Source organism: Euprymna scolopes, chromosome 7 (genome assembly GCF_053919585.1).
Source record: "Euprymna scolopes isolate OS-2025 chromosome 7, ASM5391958v1, whole genome shotgun sequence".
In the NCBI taxonomy this organism is placed as follows: domain Eukaryota; kingdom Metazoa; phylum Mollusca; class Cephalopoda; order Sepiida; family Sepiolidae; genus Euprymna; species Euprymna scolopes.
Window position 1 is genome coordinate 99,991,505 of NC_136488.1, and position 21,589 is coordinate 100,013,093.

At 33.9% G+C, this 21,589-nt stretch overlaps 1 protein-coding gene and 1 long non-coding RNA gene across 4 annotated transcripts in view; one reads left to right on the forward strand and one right to left on the reverse strand.

The window, feature by feature from the left end:
- The window catches only part of LOC145279856 (uncharacterized), a 1,383,997-nt gene that overhangs the window by 1,267,066 nt on the left and 95,342 nt on the right, over positions 1 to 21,589 (forward strand). The window lies entirely within an intron of this gene.
- The window catches only part of LOC145279858 (uncharacterized), a 172,092-nt gene continuing 163,509 nt past the window's right edge, over positions 13,007 to 21,589 (reverse strand). Inside the window, exon 3 of the long non-coding RNA XR_013868471.1 lies at positions 13,007 to 13,140. This is a non-coding gene — a long non-coding RNA (uncharacterized LOC145279858). The remainder of the gene's footprint in view (positions 13,141 to 21,589) is intronic.

Consider the following 21,589-nt stretch of genomic DNA (forward strand, 5'->3'; position numbering starts at 1 on the left):
AGTTGTCAGAAATAGATCCAAAAGTGAGGCTTGCTGGTCCTGGCGATCTGGGAGACGGGTTGGGAATGTTACTGTCTGTGTTAAGGAATGGGATATAGCAAAGTTATCGATGACGCTACCACCTGTGTCAATGCAGTTAGAGAAGCCAAGCCAATTTAGATTCCCTAGACATGGGGAGAGTATTACGAATATAGACTCCAAGTCCGTGCATGTGTCTGTCAGAGTCCTTACAACAAAGTGGAAGATAACCATACATGTTAAAGATGTTAGATCGGATGGAGGAGTGCAAATTGGTTTCACTTAGTGCTAATATATCTGGGGAGTTTGCTAGGAGAAATGATTCTACATCATCTAAATTAGAAGTCCTCGGATATTTGTAAATGCAAGCCTCAATGGAAACGAATTGTTTGGGTGTGTGTCTTTAACATTCCTATTAATTTATCGCTTTTACACCAGTCTAACAAGCAAACACCTGAACAATAACCCCCCACACACACACACACACTAAAGTAAAATAAATACTAGATGAAAAAAAAAGGAAAACTCGGACAGACTGAAAGTCGTTTCAACGTTTTGCTTTTCTGTAGCTAAGGCCTTTTCAGAAATGAAATGATAAAAGTCAAAAAGTAGCACAAATGAGGAAAAAAAATTTCAGCCACACCAAAGATATATATGTGATCCACAGACAGCTGTTCCGTCGTGTTACGGTTTTTCAGTGTTGCTAGATGTTACAAGTAAGGTCACGCTGATATTTGAATCACAATAGCCGAATCACGTGTAACTAATGAAACATGCTCTGTTAACGCACGGTCAGTTATAATGCTTATGTATTCTTATTTATTATTTTCATAGAGAAGTTTATTCTGTATGTTAAGTAGAAACCGTTATTTTCACTTATTATAGAGCCCAATGAACTCATATGTAGAAAACAGAATATTGAAATGTTTTTTGATGGACGAATCTAGTATTTATAGCAATGTATTACGCCTGGTTGAAATAAAGAATTGTATATTTGGACCACATGTTCTTGTTTTTATGTGAATTCTTCTTTTTTTTGGTATCTTCCTGTGTCGATCTGTTTGTTTGTATCAAAACCTATAAACTTATAAATTCCTACTAAACAATAGTAAATCTAAAAGTGACCATGTCTGTGTGCAGAACAGTCTCTACTAAATTACTCAGTTATATTTTGGTCTACATACTTGAAACTTATAGGGGATTCAAACTTGTGGACAAATTCGGTTTGGTTTTTAACTGGTAAAATTTAGTTGCTAAGGAGCCAAAATTGAAAAACAAAATGCTTCTTGGCAGATTAAGTCCAGTTAAAGTGCTCCTCTGTGCATGTGTAAATATACGTTTATACGTTAAACTTTATTTTTTTAAATTTCGATATCCATCTATTCTGAGGTCATATGATAGTAAATACCGCTAGAGAGCTAAATGTTTTTGTTTCAATTCTAGCTGATTGCACTCAAGTCATTTTTAAACTTTCGAAATCATTACTATGTATTGGGTACAATATAATAATAAAAAGTGGACAATTATAATAAATAGAAAATTTGCATAAATTAAAATATATTCTAAAGTATTTTACGACTGGGTAATACCCAGTGGCATACTAGTAAATAAATATTTAAATTATTGGCAGTAAGTGAATGAACAAATCAGAAAAAAGAAGTCACTTTACTCTCATAAAACTATGACGTCATCCTTCCTCAAATCAGTCATGAAAAGAGCAGACAATCCACTCTCCTGTCACTTCATTGTCAAGCACGCATTTGTACAGGGAAAAGAAGACAACAACTGTTTTAACTTTATTAATTTATGGATCCATTTCCTGATCTCTGACTTTGTTCTTGGTAGATTACTTCCTCAGACGTCTAAGCACTCCATATCTCAAAAGGTCTGCTATTGTTTTATATAATTTCTCACAGTTCTGATCAGTAACTATACATAATTTACGATTTCAATTCCCTGCGATGTTTAGCCAATTCTGCTATCTGCATCATGTCATGGTGACAAGTGAAGTTCAGAATCTAAAAGTAATCATAACTTAGTAACTTTTTCTAATTACTAATTATTCAGTACATGACTTCAATGTAATCTAAAATGTTTTTGAAGTGGTTAGCTTCCAAAATGGCTGCCAAATTTTAACGCGTTTTGCTTGATTTTCAAAATCATGAAAGAATCAATTAATGCACCATATTAATTTGTCGTCTGATTTTGCAGGTTTCTTTTTTTAATTAATTTATTTTTATTTGGCAAATATGTTTTTTCTGTGGATTATTTTGCAAATACTTGTTTTCTGATATTATATTTTTAGTATACTATTTCTTCTGCAACTGTTTTAACTTAAAATATATATTTATTTATGGATCCATTTCTTTTTCCCATAGTTTCTTCTTGGTAGAATATTTTCTCAGACATCTAAGCACTCCATGCCTTAAAAGGTCTGGCATTATTTTATATAATTTCTCACTCAGTTCTGATCAGTAACTATATATGTTTAATCTAGGGTGTTTCTTTTAGAGGTGGCGAACTTTAAATTAAAATAAATCACAGAAAAATATTTTTATTATACAAATATGTGGTTCATTCCAAAGATCAGTTTTTAGCATTTATAATTGAAATACAATTTCGGGCATGTGGCTCGCATGTACATGAAGTAATTTAGAAGTCCAATTGATACAATCTCTACACATTATGCTGTATTTCGGCAATAACATGTCAAGTGTTGTCTTCCAAGTAATCTATTATGTCTGGTTTATCAGCATAGCCGTGGGACTTTACATATCCTCAAAGAAAATAATCAAATGGGATTATATCACATGAATTAGGTAGTCAGTTGACAGGTTCATATCATGAAATTATTCGTTCATCAAATGTTTCTCTCAGTAAATTGATTGTATCATTTGCAATTAATAAACGCTGCTCGGTTGTCAGTCTCTTCAGTATGAATTGCCAAACCAAGCTAAACTCGAAATAACCGGTAGTTCCCAAATCTACTGTTAAAGAAAACCGAGTTGTCAATTTAAAGTTTTCCACCCATAAAAAAAAACACCAAAATATAATAAATTGAATTCAATTTAAATTCACTTACTGTAGGACTATAAACAAAGGCACTGCATATAATTCCAATATGATCACGCTTCCTGACAATAACTGATGCAGGATTTCAGAAATTAATAAGCAGATTGTAGAATTTCCTACATTTATTTCGTCCAACATAATTCTCACAAAACAGTCAAACCTAGAGATGTGGGCGTAGCCTTTATTTACTCAAAAAAAATTTTACTACTACTCTCCCATAAAACACAGAGACTTCTCATTCATTAAATATATTTTCCATCTCAAACCGTCTTTAATTTTCATATGTTATGAATTATGATGATGCTTAATTTTTAATACATTTCAATTTAATTTGGAGTAAAGACTGTTTGATTTTATTATTTGTTCATTAGCTTTATTTTGTAAGAAACAATCACTATCACACTGGGATAGCTTCAGCTATAAAAACATTGCCTCAGTTCAGGAAATAGCTCTAAATACAACCTGACCAGAGATAAATTGGAAAGTCAAATTTCTAAATGCTGTCCACCACATACCAGCATTCAAATGGACTTCAAACCGAATATAATGATGAAAACAAAAAGAAACATCATACTTATTTGAAATCGATATTGCAACATTTTTAATGAAAACTATTTGCTTTAATTATTTTTAATTTATATTTGCAAAATAAAAATTGAAAAAAGAAAATGAAATCTGAAAAACATTAAAAAAGAATTAGCATGGAAGGAAACCACTTGATAAAAGACTAAAATATAGGAGACTAAACCAGACCTATTATTCCTAAGTGAAACTGGCATCAGACCGACTATTTCCCTAGATGAGTTCGTAATTAAAGGATACTTAACATCCAAATCTGCCCCCCCCCAAGATCGCCATGGACATAGAATATGTGTCTACATAAGAGATGTCTTTCCATGTGGTAGGGACATCACCAGAGAATACCCTAAATTACCCTATATGTGCTTCTGAGTTGCACTTACTTACACCACTGCGTTTATATTTGCTCGCTATCACCCGCACAACAGTGGAGTTACTATCTTTAAGAGCATATCTGAGAAAATTGACCACGTCCTTTCTATTTATCCTTCAGCTAACATTCACGTCTGTGGAAACTTCAATGTTCACAATGTGGAATGGTTAACCCATTCAAACAGAGAGCCTGTCCCGATTTCTTTATTGCTTATGACCTCACTCAGATTGTTCATGAACCCACACATGTGCCCGACACTGACAGTCAGTATGCAAGTCTTTTAGACCTTTTTCTCACGACTTTCCCAGAGCTATGTGCATTTTCCGTTCTGTCTCCACAGGGATCTCAAACCGTCTTTAATTTCCATATTCTGTGATATAATCATTCACCCAATTTAACTTCCCTAAGTAAATATGTTATAAATTATGATGATGCTTAATTTGTAATACATTCCAATTTAATTTGGAGTAAAGGCTGTTTGATTTTATTATTTGTTCAGTAGCTTTATTTTGTAAGAAACAATCACTCAGAGATAGTATCTCTATAACACTATCACACTGGGTTAGCGTCAGGGTTGTATCAGTTAAGATAAAAATGAAATGTAATAAGTCTTTAGACATACCTCTCCATCATACAGTATATCAATACTCTAGGGCTGACTGAGATAGCTTCTGTACATTTATATCCGATCTACTGCTGTGTTCCATGTTTAAAAAAGAACATGTCCTCTATAGTATCAGACCTGACGGAAAATGTTCTCTATAGTATCAGACCTGACATAAGAAAATTAAAAAGTAAGTACGAACATTTCTAACAATAACAGCATTACTATAATCATGCTTCATGGTGTAACACGTTCATAACTTGTATACCTATAGATCGCTTTATACCCTCCAAAAAATTCTATCAAAAACCTAACAGCCAGCTGTGGTTCTACTGCCATTGCACACAGAAATCACTTTTTCCATTGCTTCCAACATAATAGATGCACTCAGACTAAAGCTGCTTGCAGGACTGCCAGCAACTACTGTAAAAGAGTAATAAAGAATGGGAGAGAGTTGTATTCTGTCCATTTAGTCCAAAGTAGCTGAGAAGCGGCTTGGTTCCCACCAGTTTTGGCAAATAGCAAACGGTCCTGAACAGAAGCGTGTGCTCTATCTCAACCGTCATCAACAGACCTGAGGTAATCTCGTCAGCATCAGACAAAGCCAAACTCTTTTCCAAGGAATTTGCAGCTAATTCTATCCTATGCGATCAAAGCCACCAACTCACGTCCGTATTACCTCCTATATCAGAAAACACACTACGCAACATACAAATATCTGTGCATGATGTTGCCAAGCTAATCAAAAACCTTAATTCCAGTAAAGCAACTGGCCCTAACGGCATTCCAATTATAGTGTTGAAAAAGCTTTAACCAGAACTAGCTCCCATACTTACAAAGCTGTTTAAGCATTGTCTTAAGGAGAATTGCTTCTCAACAGCCTTGAAAACCTCATCAGTATGCCGTGTATTTAAGAATTCAAGTGATCGGTCATCTTCCTCTCATTCATGACACATAGAAGACTTATAAGTTGCTGGAATATGTGCTAAATAGAGAAATAGTCAACCACCTCAGCAAAAATAACCTTAATGACATGCAATATGATTTTCGTTCTGCTAGATCTACAGCAGACATTATACCTTATAGCATTAGCGAATCTATAGACAAAGGCTTCCTTTCTAGGGCAATGGCTCTTGACATATCAAAGGTCTTTGATAGGGTACGGCATAAAGGTCTACTCCACTACATCTCCAGTTATGGTATAGCTGGAAATGTCTTCTCAATTATTAAATCATTTCTCTCTGATAGGTTCATAAGGGTAGTAGTGATGGGCAGAAATCAGAAGCCAACAGTATTAATGATGGAATCCCTCAAGGGTCCATCCTGGGGCCCAACTCTTTTCCTGATCTACATTATGAATGATCTTAGGATTTGGGAGATCATTAGACATTTATGCTGATGACACTATCATTTATTGCAACACTTCAATGGCCTTAAATGACTAAGTTCTCTCTGATTCTCTCTCTTCTGATCTTGAGCACACGGTACAATGGGGAAAGAAGTGGCTGGTTACTTTTAATGCATATAAGACTAAGCTTCTATCTTTACATCATCAATGCTCTGATCCCCATCTGGCATCAACCGAAATGAATGGCTCGCGTCTTGGGAAGGCTCCATGTTTTGACAGGCTTCTGGGCTTGACCTTTACTCCTGATCTGAAATCTGTTGCCAAGGTTGCTGGAAAAATTGTGTGATCCTTCTACCGCCCCATTAAATATCTCACTGCTGATGCATTTCTCTATCTATATAAAAATCAGGTACGTCCATCTGGTCAGGAGCTGCTAGAAAGACCTTATTCTGCGTTGACAGAGTTCAAAATAGACTTTATAGGCTAGTGGGGATGCAACTTCTTTCCCACAGAAAAGACGTTGTGAGTGTCTGTTTTATCATTATTTTCATGACACGTGCTCGCCTGAGCTCCAATCTTTGCACCCCACCTCGCAAACTTGCACAAAACACTTGTCTAACTGAAACCACTATCAATAATTTCCCCCACTCTTTATCTGAGCCTAAACCTAAATGGAGATGCCATGAACAAAGCTTCTTTTTTGAACGGCACGCCTGTGGAACTTTCTCCCGTTTGCAGTTTTCCAGCTGACTACAATATGGACAAGTTTTTGATGAACCGTCCCCTTAATTAATCCAATTTACCAAATTTCCACTACTAACGATTACTACGATATTGTCCCATTGTCTAGTATACACTCAGTAATCCTTATCCTCGAGTGGCCTCCGGGCCTGAATAAGTGGTGATTCCAATGTAAAAAAAAAGAATGACTATCGCAAAAACAGAAGATTCCTATTAACCATGGCCGTGAAAATACTAAAGATAAATAAATTTCAAAAGTCTAATTTAATCTACAAAAATCAGAAAACACATGAATAAAAAAAGTTCAAAAAATAGAAAAAGAAATCTGAAGAAAAAAAATCAGACGACAAATTAATATTATTTTGCCTTTCATCGTTTTGAAAATCAAACAGAACTAATAAATAAATTAAAAAATTGGTAGCTAGTTTAGAAGCTGATATAATGAATATGAATATATCCGGGTTCCTTCACCCAAGAATATGATTGGCTAGTGGAATCATAAATACAGACGGGTAATGTACCCTGAGAGAGACGTTAAAAGATACACCGTAAGCCTATTATCAGCTACGACTATAAACAAACATTCATTAAGATGACTTACTAGATTTTATAACTTGATTTGTAGTCAAGATCAGCTACATTAAATAAATATATCCCTTTTCGGAACATATCAGAAGCTAACTGTTTCAATATAACTTTATTAATATATTTTTACGGTTAATATTTAACATGTATACTTTAACAAAAAAACAAAAAATCAGCAATGCATTTCAATTCCGCTAATCTAAGACTTTACTGGACCAATTCTACAGAATCAGACTGACTGACTGAAAAGACGTGTTTTCTGTGTTTTCTCATTCGATATCGGAAGTGTTAAATTTGTATTTGAGGTGTCTGCTGACACCTACTGGCAGCTATTTTACCGAAAAGTAAATACGAACATTTCTAACAATAACAGCATTACTATAATCATGCTTCATGGTGTAACACGTTCATAACTTGTGTGCGTTCTTTGTCTTTGGAATCTTAGCTAACTCAATTATTACGTGAGCATATGCGCGTTTGTGTGCGTGTGCGTAAATTTCACCAGTTTTGATGCACTCGGAAATAGTTTAGCTTTGTTACCTGTCAGAGAAACTAGACATGGAAATCACCAGGTTTGACGCAATAGGCAAAAAAAAAAAAAAGAAAGAAAAAAAGTAAACCTAATCTTGGACACATCTATCTGCTATATTTCCTATTTTCATTTTTGGTTTTATGTGCAGTTTCACTTGCAAATATATATGGGTATTGGGTACATCATATATATATATATAACTTTGCCTCATATATATTCAGGCAACTTTTAATCTATATTATCTCTTAGTTTGTCTGTTTGTCCATTCTACTTTTTCTCCGAAAGTACTTGGCGAATCTGGATGAAATTTTGTATGGATCTTTGTTAATACAATTTAAGTTATAGCTGGAGAGATAAAGAGACGTACAAAAAGAAACCAAAGAGAGGGAGAGGCAGATTACGCGAGGTAGAGAAAAACAAAGAAAGAAGGGAGCGATGTGAGAGCTAAACGGAGTATAACAGAGCAGATGTGTGTGTGTAAATGCATGTGAAGTGACGTCACCGACGGGGAAAAATGACTATAAAAAAGAAAAAAAAAATGATCACAGGAAGAAGAGATAACGTTCAAGATCTTGTGGGAAATGAGACAATGCTCAAGATCTCGTGAGAGATTTGGATAACGTTTGTAATCACGTAAGAGGCATAAAAGATGCCCGAGAAGACGATTACACAAATAACGTCACAGAATGTGGAAATAAATATCGTTACTGCAAAAGAACAAGTAAATTGGAGTTATTTCCTATTCTTTGTTTTGGTTTTCTTTTGCCGGACAAAAAAGTTACAGGTTGAAAAGAGGCTGCAGTTGACAAAGCCATTAGAGACTGATCCACACACACACACACACACGCGCGCGCGCGCGCGCGCGCGCGCGCGTGTGTTGGTTCCCGGGCAGTGTTGCACTGTTGCATAACCACTGATTAGGAATCAGCACCTTTGATCCAATGCGTTTATCAATGCCAAAATTCTTTTTAAACTCATTATTCAAAATTAAAAGTAGGTAAAAATAATATTAGAAACAAATATTGTGATATTTGGGTGTTCCTTTTTCAGTTTAGTATTTTCCATAATTAGCCGGCCGAACAGCATATTTATAATGAATTGAACCTTTTCACTATAAGTAAAGTTCTTTTTTAGTCAAACAATAACACGTCTTTAATATCGTTTTTGTTTTTAAATTGACTTTTTCTTCATACTTCTTTGTGACAATCGAACTATTTTAGATTTATTTTGAGACGTAAAACAGACTTTTTAAAAATTTTGTATCTCTATGTAGAACTGGAACAGTTTAAGTAGGTTAAAAAGACAAAATAGATTCGTTTGATTGGTGGTCGGAGGCTTTGTAACGTAGTACACACGTTTACACACGTAGGTCCAACACGTTGTATGCAGTTTACGTCGCAAGGAACATAAGACAAGTAATAACTCGACCTCCTTTTTTTTTTACAACGACATTTATTTTCGATTCTCCTGTCATGATTGGCTTCTCATAACGGCTGAGAAATCACCCACGTCTCTAATGTGATTGTCTTCTCTAATGCCTGTCCTCTCGAACGCAGTCCCTAATGTGCTCTTTATGATCTTTTTTTTCCTGCTGTGACGTCATTTCACACACATGGCTCGGTATTTTCAGTTAGTCGCCATACGTGCGTCCACATTCGTCTTCAGTTTCTCTTTAGCGTTCCAGTTATCGCTCACCACTATAACCCTGAATGATCATTATTATTCTAATGGTAGGGAGAGACGACGTTGTCCGGGATTGAATAAGAATCCATAAATGTTCCACTCTCCCATACTTTTATCACCGAAATTGGTGAAATCGTCTATTTTTTTTTAATCAAATCGATTGATTGCCTGCTCCAGTTAGGGGCTCCTTATCCCTGAAACATCACATGCCTATCGCAAGGACTTACTCCACACTGTACAGAATCTACGGGTTATTTTATGAAAATATCTGTAAATAATGGCTTCAATTAAAGTTAAAAATGCAAAAGTCAAGTATCATGGTTCAGATGTGCTCTATACGGAAACATTTACTTCGAACGCACCCCTATCTTATCAAAGAACCAACTGTTGATTTTATGACATTATTTTTGCATAATCACTTGAGTTAAAGTTAGACATACAAAGGTCAAGTATCTTGAGTCAATTATGCTCTAAAATGATACATTAATTTCGAACTTGCCTCTGTCTTATGCATGAATCTACGGTTATTTTATAGGCTGAATTTTTGTCACTCAGACTCTAGGGAACGCTACAGGTTATTCTTAGGCCATCATCAACGACTTATGTGAAAAGTCCGAGTGATCCAATAATGATAACAATAATAAAGAAATTGAGTTATGCCAGAGGAATGTTTAGAAAATATTTCACAGTTCATTAATTTTCGAGTCAAAGTCAAGTATCATGGTTCAGATGCAAGTTTTTAAATAAAACTTTGGAATGTACCTTTTTGTTTCGATAACCTTTTAGATTGGGGTATTAGTAACCTTAAGTCGGAAGAGTTTAAAATCTATCCTTTAAAAAAAAAAAAAGGTTTCGTTTTAAAGATTTTTAAGTAGTCTTAAAATTTTGATCAGTAATGTATCTTTTCGTTTCCTGCGTTAGCTAATTATCTCTTCTGATTGATTGTCTCTAAAAAAAAAAAGTTAAAGTTAATATACAGGAAAGAATTGGTAAAATAAATGATGTTCTCAAACACCAGACGCACCCTATATATTCGTCTTTTGTCTTCTATTTTGAAAAAGAGAGGTACCTTTCTCTCGAAATTAATCAAAGTTCCACACCACCCACGGACTTTACATACACCGGACATACCAGCAACTTGGTTAAAAATAATTATACATTGAAGTGAAGAATGATAGTCAAATAAAGGTTAGTCACTCCTCTACTCAACCATACTCGTCTACATCTGTTTGTTTTTCTTTTTTACTTCATCTTTTCCGGTCTTCCTTCGCATTGTTTTTGGCTTTAAAAAAAAATATATATTTATATTTCTTTACCAACAATGCTTCAAGCAAACTACTACCTACTCTTATATATATATATATATATATATATATATATATATATATATATATATATCGGACTTTTAGTCCGTTAAAAACGGGCACTTGAAATGAGAGTGCCAAATTGCTGGTTGAACATGATTAAATATTTGCTCACTTTCGCATTAAATACTAATCTCTAACTGCATCATATATATATATATATATATATATATATATATATATATATATATATATCAGACTTTTTAGTTGACTTAAAATGAGAGAGTTTAATGCCAAATGATATGATTACATTTGTGTATTTGTGTATCGAATGGATACTATAAAACTTAATATTTTAGATATTATAAGAAAGGTCCATACGAAATTTCAGCCTGATCAGCCGAATACTTTCTGGAGAAAAGTTGAACAGACAAACAGACTAAGAAAAATATAATACAATATATGCATATATTATACTGTAGACTCAAATATAGATTAAGGCAGGAATTTTTCTTTTGAGGCAGTTTTCATCATTTAAAACATTGGTGCAGCTGCAATGAAATCTTTCTGTGTCAAAAACATACTCACTGTAATAATCCCCAAGCAAAATGTGCCACTTGTACGAACAACGACGATATAAATATCAACGAAGATGGACGAAAACCAACCAGTAAGTATATGTAGCGAAAATACGACAAAAATAAAAAAAAAGAGAGAGAGAAAAATAGGATTTTATTGTTGGTTAAACCCACCTGATCTCAACTCAGATGGAAATATTTGTGACAGTTTTCATATCGTATCTCTTGGGTAAGCTATATAGCTTGTTGGTTTCCGAGAGGTTTTATGAGTGTTGTCTTTATTGTTTTTTTTTATTGTTATTATTATTATTTTGGAATCATCTTCTTTCTCATTTATTCATTTCCTCTTAACTGACACTAGTGTTGTATTACAGCTGGTTGTAAGCACTGACGAAGCCAACTGTAAAGGAAATGTTCCAATGTAGAATTTCAACCCTCAGAACACTTCCCAGTTATAACGGCAGATACGCTGTCGCAGACGTACACAGACACCACCTACTTTTACTTTGTCTGCAGATTCCTTTCCTGTCATTAATCGTCTTGGCATCCATTTCGACAGCTTTCAGGATTTCATTTAAATATTCAACAGTCAGCAAAACCTGTTTTCAGCCTCAAAGACAAAGCATATTCCGCTACTCTGAAACATTGTCACCTCCAGAGCCATTGCTAAACTGTCTGTTAGAGAAGTTCTGACTGTACCTTGCCAACATCCATATCAATCTCTAAACCCACATTAATTTCTTTGCATGCGAATCATTAATTTACAAAAAGAGCATTAATATTTCTCTCGTGCTTCCAGATTAGGCAGTTTGGAAATACTAATTTTCTGAATGAAAATGCACCAAACATTCATGTTATTGCGTTTTTCTTCTCTTTGCAAAACTCAATCATGTTCTGCAGAGTCAAAGACAAAACAGCCATTTTTCTCTATAAAACAACCAGACTAAACACCACAAATAAATTTCTGAAGATATAAGGAACTTTAAGCATAACATCTTTTTCCAAATGACTGGGCTCGGCGTTAAATTACCAGAAAAGGATTGATACGTTGTAAAACAAAACAACCAAACGAAACACCATGAATAAATATTTGAAAATGTAAAGAAGTTGATGTATAAAACCTTTTCCCAAAATTGCTGGATTTGGCAACTCCAAGAGGGCGTAAAACAATGCAGCTAAACCAAACAATTAATATTTCAATCAACTCAAAATCATACCTTCTCTTCTTGGACGTTGTTTTCGTGCACGTTTTTTGCTATCCTGCCGGACCGATGACAGTCTCAGTAGCTGAAACAGAACAGCATCTGACATGTTTAACCAATGAATTAATTTAGCACACAATTTTATAAAAAAATGAATGATTCATTAATTTCAGCTCCCCTTCATTGTCCAGTGATCTGCAAAATTCAAACTGTCAAGCATGAAGGGAAGACTGGCAAGCAAAAGAAGACATTATATATAATATATATATATATATATATATATATATAGATAGAGAGAGAGAGAGAGAGAGAGAGAGAGAGAATCAATTATATATGACATGTTTTCATTATTATTATTTTGTTAAATCATATCACAATACGTGTTTTGTCTCATCCAAGTCAGAAATCGTAAGAGCCTTAGAAAAATTAACATCATTTCTTTCCGGTTTACCAGCTTCTGCCTTCACTATTCCACAAGGTCAATCCATTGACCTCTTTGTGATCTTTGTCCAGAATGTATCCTGTTTACAATATAAAGTTAATTGCATTCAATTAAATACATTTGTTGAAGATTTATACTAGTAAACATAACTATCAATATTTAACACTTTTTTTTTAGTTATACAGGACAAGTATCTAAGCGATTGCCCTAACCAGCCTGTGAATATAGCTATACTAGTCCGAGCAGTATATAGTTCGTTTCAGTTAACTTTACTAAACAGAAATCATTCTGTCCTGAGAAAATATTTATTTTTGTCCCAATCCAAAGTGCTCGTTTTGGAGAGGTTAATTTTGTCCACATTAAAAACGGACATTCTGCCAATCTCTACCCTGGTGAAGAGGCAAATAAGAATTCAGACAACGAGAAGTGAACAATCCGTTTTAGCTGACTCAGAAAACCGGAAGACTAGTAATATAAAAGTGCACAATTCGTTCCGACCAACTCGTTAAATGACAGTATGCAAGGAAATCCCCTGCCCTCCGAAGGGCACTCCCATATCTAATTTCCAAGAAATAAACAAAATAATATGACAAGTTTGCCATTACCATCGAGTATATACCGACTGTAAAGTATCGATTTCTAGCCTATTCTCTGTGATCAGGAGACGAATGTTCCCTCAAAAACCTACTTTAGTCATGACTCGGGTTTCACACACGAATCTCCATGGAGTAGCTCATTTCTGTGGCGCGTTTTGACAGCACTTGACAGGTTGAGTTACAGGTTGAAAAGAGGCTGCAGTTGACAAAGCCATTAGAGACTGATCCACACACACACACACGATGTATCTGTTGGTATTGGTGACAGTAGCAGAAGTGTGTCACATATTTTGACAAGCTGACAAGACTTTCTAATAATGGAGGAATGCCTGATAGCTGTTATAAGGAGAAGGTTGGCAATAAGTTTTATTAAAATAGTTGCAAAGTTTTTTGATGCAACAAAATTTTCAAAGTCACATAGTTTAACCCTTATGAATTATCTACATATTTTGGAATTAAAAAATATTTTAATAGAAATGATTCATCTATTAAGAAATATCTTATGTTTCAACCTGAATTCTTGTATTTCATATTTGGCAGATTATTTTCATTAAGGAAGCTGCGTGAAAAGTGAGCACATTGTGCATATATATATATATATATACACACACACACACACACACACACACACACACACACACACACATGTATATATATGAGAGAGAGAGATTTATATGTAAGATCTGTTGTTGGCGTTTTTTTGTTTTTTTTACCAATATTAACAACTTCGAAACGCTGTTACTTTCATTTTTTTCCGCTACCTTAGCGTTTTTTTTTTGTTTTCTTTAGAGCTATAAGCTCTTATTGTTATTCATATATACAGAGTGACCCAAAAAACAAAAACAAAAGCTAAATAGAGGCCATCTAGAACATATGCTGTAGAACGGATAAAAAAGGCCAAAGACCCTAGCGTTTTGATGTGATGTTTTGAATATAATAAACTAGTTATGACCAACGTTTCATTTCATTCGGACAAAACACTAAGAAACAGGGCCTAATTAGAATTGGGGCCGTTTTTTTTTTGTCACTCTGTATGTATGTGTGTGTGTGTGTGTGTGTGTGTGTGTGTGTGTGTGTGTGTGTGTGTGTGTGTGTGTGTGTGTATATATATATATATATATATATATATGAATCGGCCTTTATTTTTATGGAACGTATTTAATTATTTACCTTTATTATTAAATATTATGATTACGTGTATAAAAGTTTATGCACGTAATCATAATATTATATATATATATATATATATATATATATATATATATATATATATATATAAAATTATGATTAAATAATAATTATTCATTTATACCTACAGACACTAGTGTTTCATGCTTACACAATCATCATTACATTATATATGCTGTATGATCGAGCAGTATATAAACAGCGTCTATATAACTGATGTCTCTTTAACGTTGTGATTTTCTATATTACACTAAAGTCGTGTTTCTCCCAGTATCCAAAACGCGGAAACGATATCTTTTGTCCTACTTTTCCCGTCTGACTCCAAACTCTAACTAAACTGATTACGTGTATTACGAATCTATCTCATTACGTCATTAACTCACATAACATTAAGATCACGTGATGCCATCACTAAAATCATCTGCATTGTTTATGTTCTAACATTCTTATGTTGACATTCCAGATACATTTCTACCATAATATTTTTATCCAAAAATATATTTCGTCTTGATACATATTTCCTAGATATCAAAACGATCATAATAATCGTTCAGATTACTTAGCATCCCTTGGCAGTTCTCTCTATAACACACACACACACCTAGTGATATATATATATATATATATATATATATATATATATATATATATATATATATAACTAGTGCACCGACCAGGGTTGTCCGGATGTAAAATATGCTTAAATGTGTCTTAATTCATGCAAATTTCATATTTATTATTATAGAGTCAATACTCTATTGATTCAGAAAAGTTTTAGATATATCATATGGGTGTCATCAGCTAGGATCTATACCAAAAACATTTTGTGCTTCAGCCTTCTTTGTTGCCATGTGATTTAAGACCATGCATATATAAATTTTTTTTAATAACGTTACTAAAGATATAAATGCATACTTATGAATGTGTAGAAATAAAACGTTTAGTCGACTTACGTCTCCAAAATTCGATTTTTTTTTCTCAATTTTGACCCCTTTACCGGCTAAAAAAACAAATCGAATTTGTTCCACATATCCTATATATCAAGTTTCCTGTCTGTAGACCAAACATTTATAAAGTTATTTATTAGGGACTGTTCCTCAGACAGACAAAGGCACTTATATATATATATATACTAAGACGCTGCCCGAGGTTGGATGGTCATAAAATATGTTTAAATATGATATTTTGATTTATGCAGATTTCATGTTTATTATTATAGAGCCAACACTCAAATCATGCTATTTAAAAAAAAATTTACAAAAGAGTCACCACTTATCTAGGCCCGAAGGCCACTCGAGGATAAGGGTTAATGAGTGTACAGTAATCAATGGGATAATATCGTAGTAATCATTAGTAGTGGAACTTTGGTAAATTGGATTACTTAAGGGGACGGCTCATCAAGTACTTGTTTATGTTGGACTTGAAGATGATCATATTGTAGTCAGTTGGAAAGAAGGAAAACGGAGCAGAGTTCCACAGGCGTGCAGATCTAAGAAAGAAACTTTGTTCATTGAATCTACGTTTAGGTTTAGGAACAGATAAAGAGTGGGAAAAATTATTGATAGTGGCTTCAGCTAGACAAGTGTTTTTTGTGAAAGTCAGGCCAGTGGGGGAGGCATAGATTGGAGCTCAGACGAGCACTTTCCATTATTACATTGTTATAATAGTGATTTCAAAAGTCGAAATATATGACTTAGGCGCCATCAACTAGAATCAAAACATAAAATTTGATTACATATTAACTAAAGCAATAAACAATATTTTTATTACAGTACCGATTGTAGAATTGAAAACCCAAATTAATTTTTTCCCTTTACAGAGGTTGCCGTTTGTTTTGTTGAGATATATGAGCACTGATGATGGCTTAAACTAAGAAAAAGATGTTGATATACGGTGAATATTATATATTAGTATAGGTCGAAGCAATTGTAAGCTTTAATGATGTGATATTTTGGTGAAACTTAAGTCTTTTACTGTATTCAAAGCGGTTAACATAACATAAAAGTCCTTTTAATATCCACTAAATTATTGCACGTATATAGAAAAAATATGATAAAATTACTCATGAATCACACCAAGTATTAATTTATCATGGACATAAAACGTAATAGTCCAAATTAGACATTTAAATAGCTTGTTGGGCTTTTAGATTTAGTTATTTGATATATTCTTTACTGTTAGCAAGGCCAAGAGCCAATCGAGGATAAGGATTAATGAGGCAGGAATGATTGTTAATTAAATGATGAGTAAAACTATGAGAGTACTGATCCATGGAGTCTTTATGTGGTTTACATTAGATTTTAAGACAATAAAGTTGTAATCAGCAGGAAAGCAGTTCCACGATAATGTGTAAAGATGCACATTTAAACAATTAGTAATGTTAATGATTGAATCGCTGCATGGAAGATATAGTATTATCTATATATATCTATAAAAATGAGTGTGTATGTGTGCGAGGACACTTCTCAACTTATATACTCAACAAATTTTTAATCTACAGAATAGAAATTTGGAAGAATTTAGGTATTTTGACTTGTGGAAAATTATTTAATCGGTTTTCATCCAGGAAAAGGTGCTGCTAAGAGGTCAAAATTGAAAAGTTGATACTTGGGGGGGGGGGTCATCGGATTTTTATCTTTTGGTCAACTGTTTCTCGACTGCACATACATGATTGTGCAGTCGATACATGCATGTGCATACTGCACACATGCGCAGTCGATACACAGTCGATACATGCAGTATGCTAAGAATAAATAGGTTGGAAAAATCGTTTTATGATCTTGTCAAGTTAGCCTAATGGTTATCGTACTTGTCTGTAGGTTTTGATTTCGATCTCAGCGCGAGAATTTTTTTTTCTTACAAGTAGAACTGTTTAAAAAGACATAATACTCGCATGCACATGTCTCAGTTTCTTCATCTTTTTAAAAGAATTAAACGTTATGTTTAATACCAGTGAATGCCAGATACATCTTTTAGTATGTGCATATAATACTATATATATATATATATTAGTAGCAGAAGTACCCGTCGCTGACTGAATTAAAAAGTCTTCAAAAATTTATGAAAGTATGAAAAGTTATGAAACGGGGGAGGGTATAAGGAGATAGTTTCAAACTTTTGGGGTATCAAAGTGAAGCGACCCAACCCCCTAAAACGAATACGAGGGGACGGTAGTGAGAATTTTTATTGACACAAACGTATGAACACTAATTAGAGTTCCCAATTATAAGTGACTTCCATAGGGCCCCAACTCCGTTGGTGTGAGCCAGCGAGGTAACCTGTAAATCCACCTCCAGTGGTGGGATTATCATGGCAAGTATTCTAGCTCTGCATTAAACAGTGTGAGCGTGCATAGAATTCCAATTTATAAGTGACCGCCATCCTGTTGGTGAGGCTGAGCATCCATCAAAACTTTCCCTCACCTCATGGTGGGTTATCCTGCCAAATTTAGTTGCTCTACATGAAACAGTGAGCGTGCATAGTGTTAGCCCCTTGGGCCTCTCCCCCCTCCCCGTTGATGGCAGATGACTTTATCATACCCATTTTAGCTCCTTGATACCTCTTCTATCATTATATGTGGTCATTTTAGTATAATAGTAAACCATAAAGGCGCCTATTCATGTACAGACGCACACACAAACACGTTGAGCTTTATTATATATATATATATATATATATATATATATATATATATATATATATATATATATTATAAGCAAGACTGATAATTTAATTATTAGGATTTTGCAAACTATTTTTTTTAGCTGTTATTTTCACGACGTTTCAGTTGTTCTTTATATACATCTTCTTGAACTCTAAAATTTGTATGGAATTTCGAACTGAAAAATTTAATCGGCAGAGGTGGACAGCAGTTATTCTGTCAGAAATTCATAATTCCTCTGACATTCTATCATTACCAGACCTTTAAATTCTAGATATTTTCTAGAATCCAGATAATTTCGTGGATTTTGATCAAAATGAAGATAAGAATTTTAGGCATAAGGTTTAATGTGATTGTATCTTGATCTTAATCTTTGTAAGGGGACATGAAAGTGGTGTAAAACTGTTCTGTTTGGGGAGTTAATTTTCCTCGTCCTGGGACGGGTATTCCTTTATCAAAATTCTCCATTAGTTTTCATTGTTCAAATGTTAGGAGAGCAAGAACATTCGAACTAAATGCATTATTCATTGAGTAAATTCTCCTCCCTTTTGCTTCTCTCTTTTCTGGAGAAAAATCAATGAACAGTCTGACTTCTCGCAAGTTATCAGTTCTATAAGCATGGACGCAAAAGACTAAAAAAATCAGGATAAGCTCACTGATTACAATACAAATGGGAAAATACAAACAAATACTACGCAATATTTAAATACAATCTCTTCAGATTCAGATAACACCCCCCCCAAAAAAAAGCAACAACAAAAAAATAGTTTTCATGCAAAATAGCATGGAGGTCAACAAATGTTATCGTCTGCTCCAATCAGATCTCTTTGATTCAGGCTATGCATTAATATCATCCTACCGGATATGGACACCCTGAGGATGGAGTAAAATAAAAACGTCTCTCTGCTCCGGGATCCTGTATAGATCCACTGGTTCTTAAACAAAATGTTACAGAAAATTGTATACAAAAAAAGAAAGACGAATGACGAACATTATTTCAAATAAAAGGGATTGATAACTGTGGAATCATTTTTTCATGATTTAAGGTTAATTCAATCGAATTCACTCTAACTTTTCCGTTTAAAGAATAAGTTTCATAATTTTCTTCAAATCAGCAAGTGAATCAACTTTATTTTTTAAAGTTATTTTTTGACGATGGAAAATACGCCATTTTTTATTATAATTGAGCAGAATGGTACCCATTCTCTGTAGTCTGTTTGCAGCATGCGTTTATAAACCCATTCTTGACACATAAATCGTTAATAGTGGTTTATGGTCGGTTTTTAACACAAAATATCTTCCGTGAACAAATCGATGAAATTTTGTCACTGCAAAAATAATCTCGAATTGTGAGCAACATTTTTTCTGCCAGTAGTAATTCATGACACAAATGCACAATGAGGTGTAACGATCTATCTTCCATCAGGTGTTATATGCAAGCTTCAATGTAGTGAGCAAAGAGAGTAAGTCTCTTCTAAAAAATTTAGATACTTTCGAGTATTGTGTTTTGGGGGTGCATTATATGGGCAAAACTTCCCACTTGAAAATTTAAATATTTCAAATTTGCATTAAATGTTTCTGTTGTGATAAGACATTAATTAAACCAGATTCCTGTAATTTCATTTTTTTTTTTTTATAAAAACCTTTAAGTGTTTTTTCTGTTTATTATGGACTCACTAAAAATGACCAATAGGAGGGAATCAAAATCAAAATTATGCAATGGATTTTGCTCAAAATTGGAATAAAGGTTCTAGACATAAGGTTCAGTAGCATTATATGTTGATTTTCATCTTCATAAAGTTCGCACCACTTACTATAATGAAACCACTTTGTAGTGTGTCAAAAATAATTCTGATGTGGGGTTATTAAAAAAAAATTATAAGTACTTCCTGGCATTTTATTGTTACTAGACCCAATTTTTTTAATAACTCATTCAGAGGAGATCATAAAACAAGCATGTTTGGAATAAACAGTGTAATAATTTACTAACTCAAAAAACAAACTTTGCAGTGACAGTCTCAGTCAGAATAAAAAAATCTGACATTTTTTTATTCACTGGTAAAACAGGTATTAAAAGATATATAGTTTTAGCAAAAGAGTAGCTAAGACCACTATCAACAATTTCCATCACTCTTTATCTTTGCCTAAATCTAAACGCAGATTCCAAGAACAAAGCTTATTTTCTAGAACTGTCCACCTGCGGAGTACTGTTCCATAGGCTTGCTTCCCAGCCGACTACAGTATGGTAACCTTCAAATCTAATGTAAACAAGTTCTTGGTGAAACATCCCCTTTAAATAATGAAATTCTACCCAACTTAAAATATTAACGATTACTATACTGGCACCTTACATTTATTAACTCTTATCCTTTGGGCCTTGATAAACGGTGACTGACTTGTAAAAAGAAAAACAAAAATGCATTTTTGTTTTATATTATTGCAATTTGAGGTTTGTGTCATGAGGCTGTTTCTTTTTGTCGTTTCTTTTTTTTTTTTGGGGGGGGTCTTCAGGAAACCAAACAGCTGCTTTTGCACCATTGTTCATTTTGTTTTTTCAGTTCTGTGTTTTAGTGTTATCTGCCTTTTTACTTTTTTTTTCTGTCTTTCAAATCGTAAACTGCTTTGGCCATTTCCGGTTAGGTAATTGGAAGCACGATATAAACAACCGTTTCTGTCAAGTAAAAAGACAACAAGCATTTTGTGGGTATTAAATAATTGCCGAAGTATTGTTAAATTGGTTGTGGGGTAGCAGTGGATCCATCATCATCATCATTAACATCCATTTTACATGCTGGAATGTGTTGAGAGGCTTTTAGATATTGACTTCCAAACTAACCTATCTCTGTCCAGGACTTTATTTATCCCTCTTTCTCTGGAGCCCATCTTTATAACTTCCTCCTATATTTTCCTTGGCCTTCCTCAGTCAGTTGACCCTGCTACTTCAATTTTTTTTTTACACCTACTAATTCAAGAAATTTCGTCTATTCTTTCAGTATAGTGCAGAACAAGAGACTGAAATGGTATAGTCATACCATTTCAGTCTCCTGTTCTGCACTATACTGTCCAGATTCAATCTTTCTCTG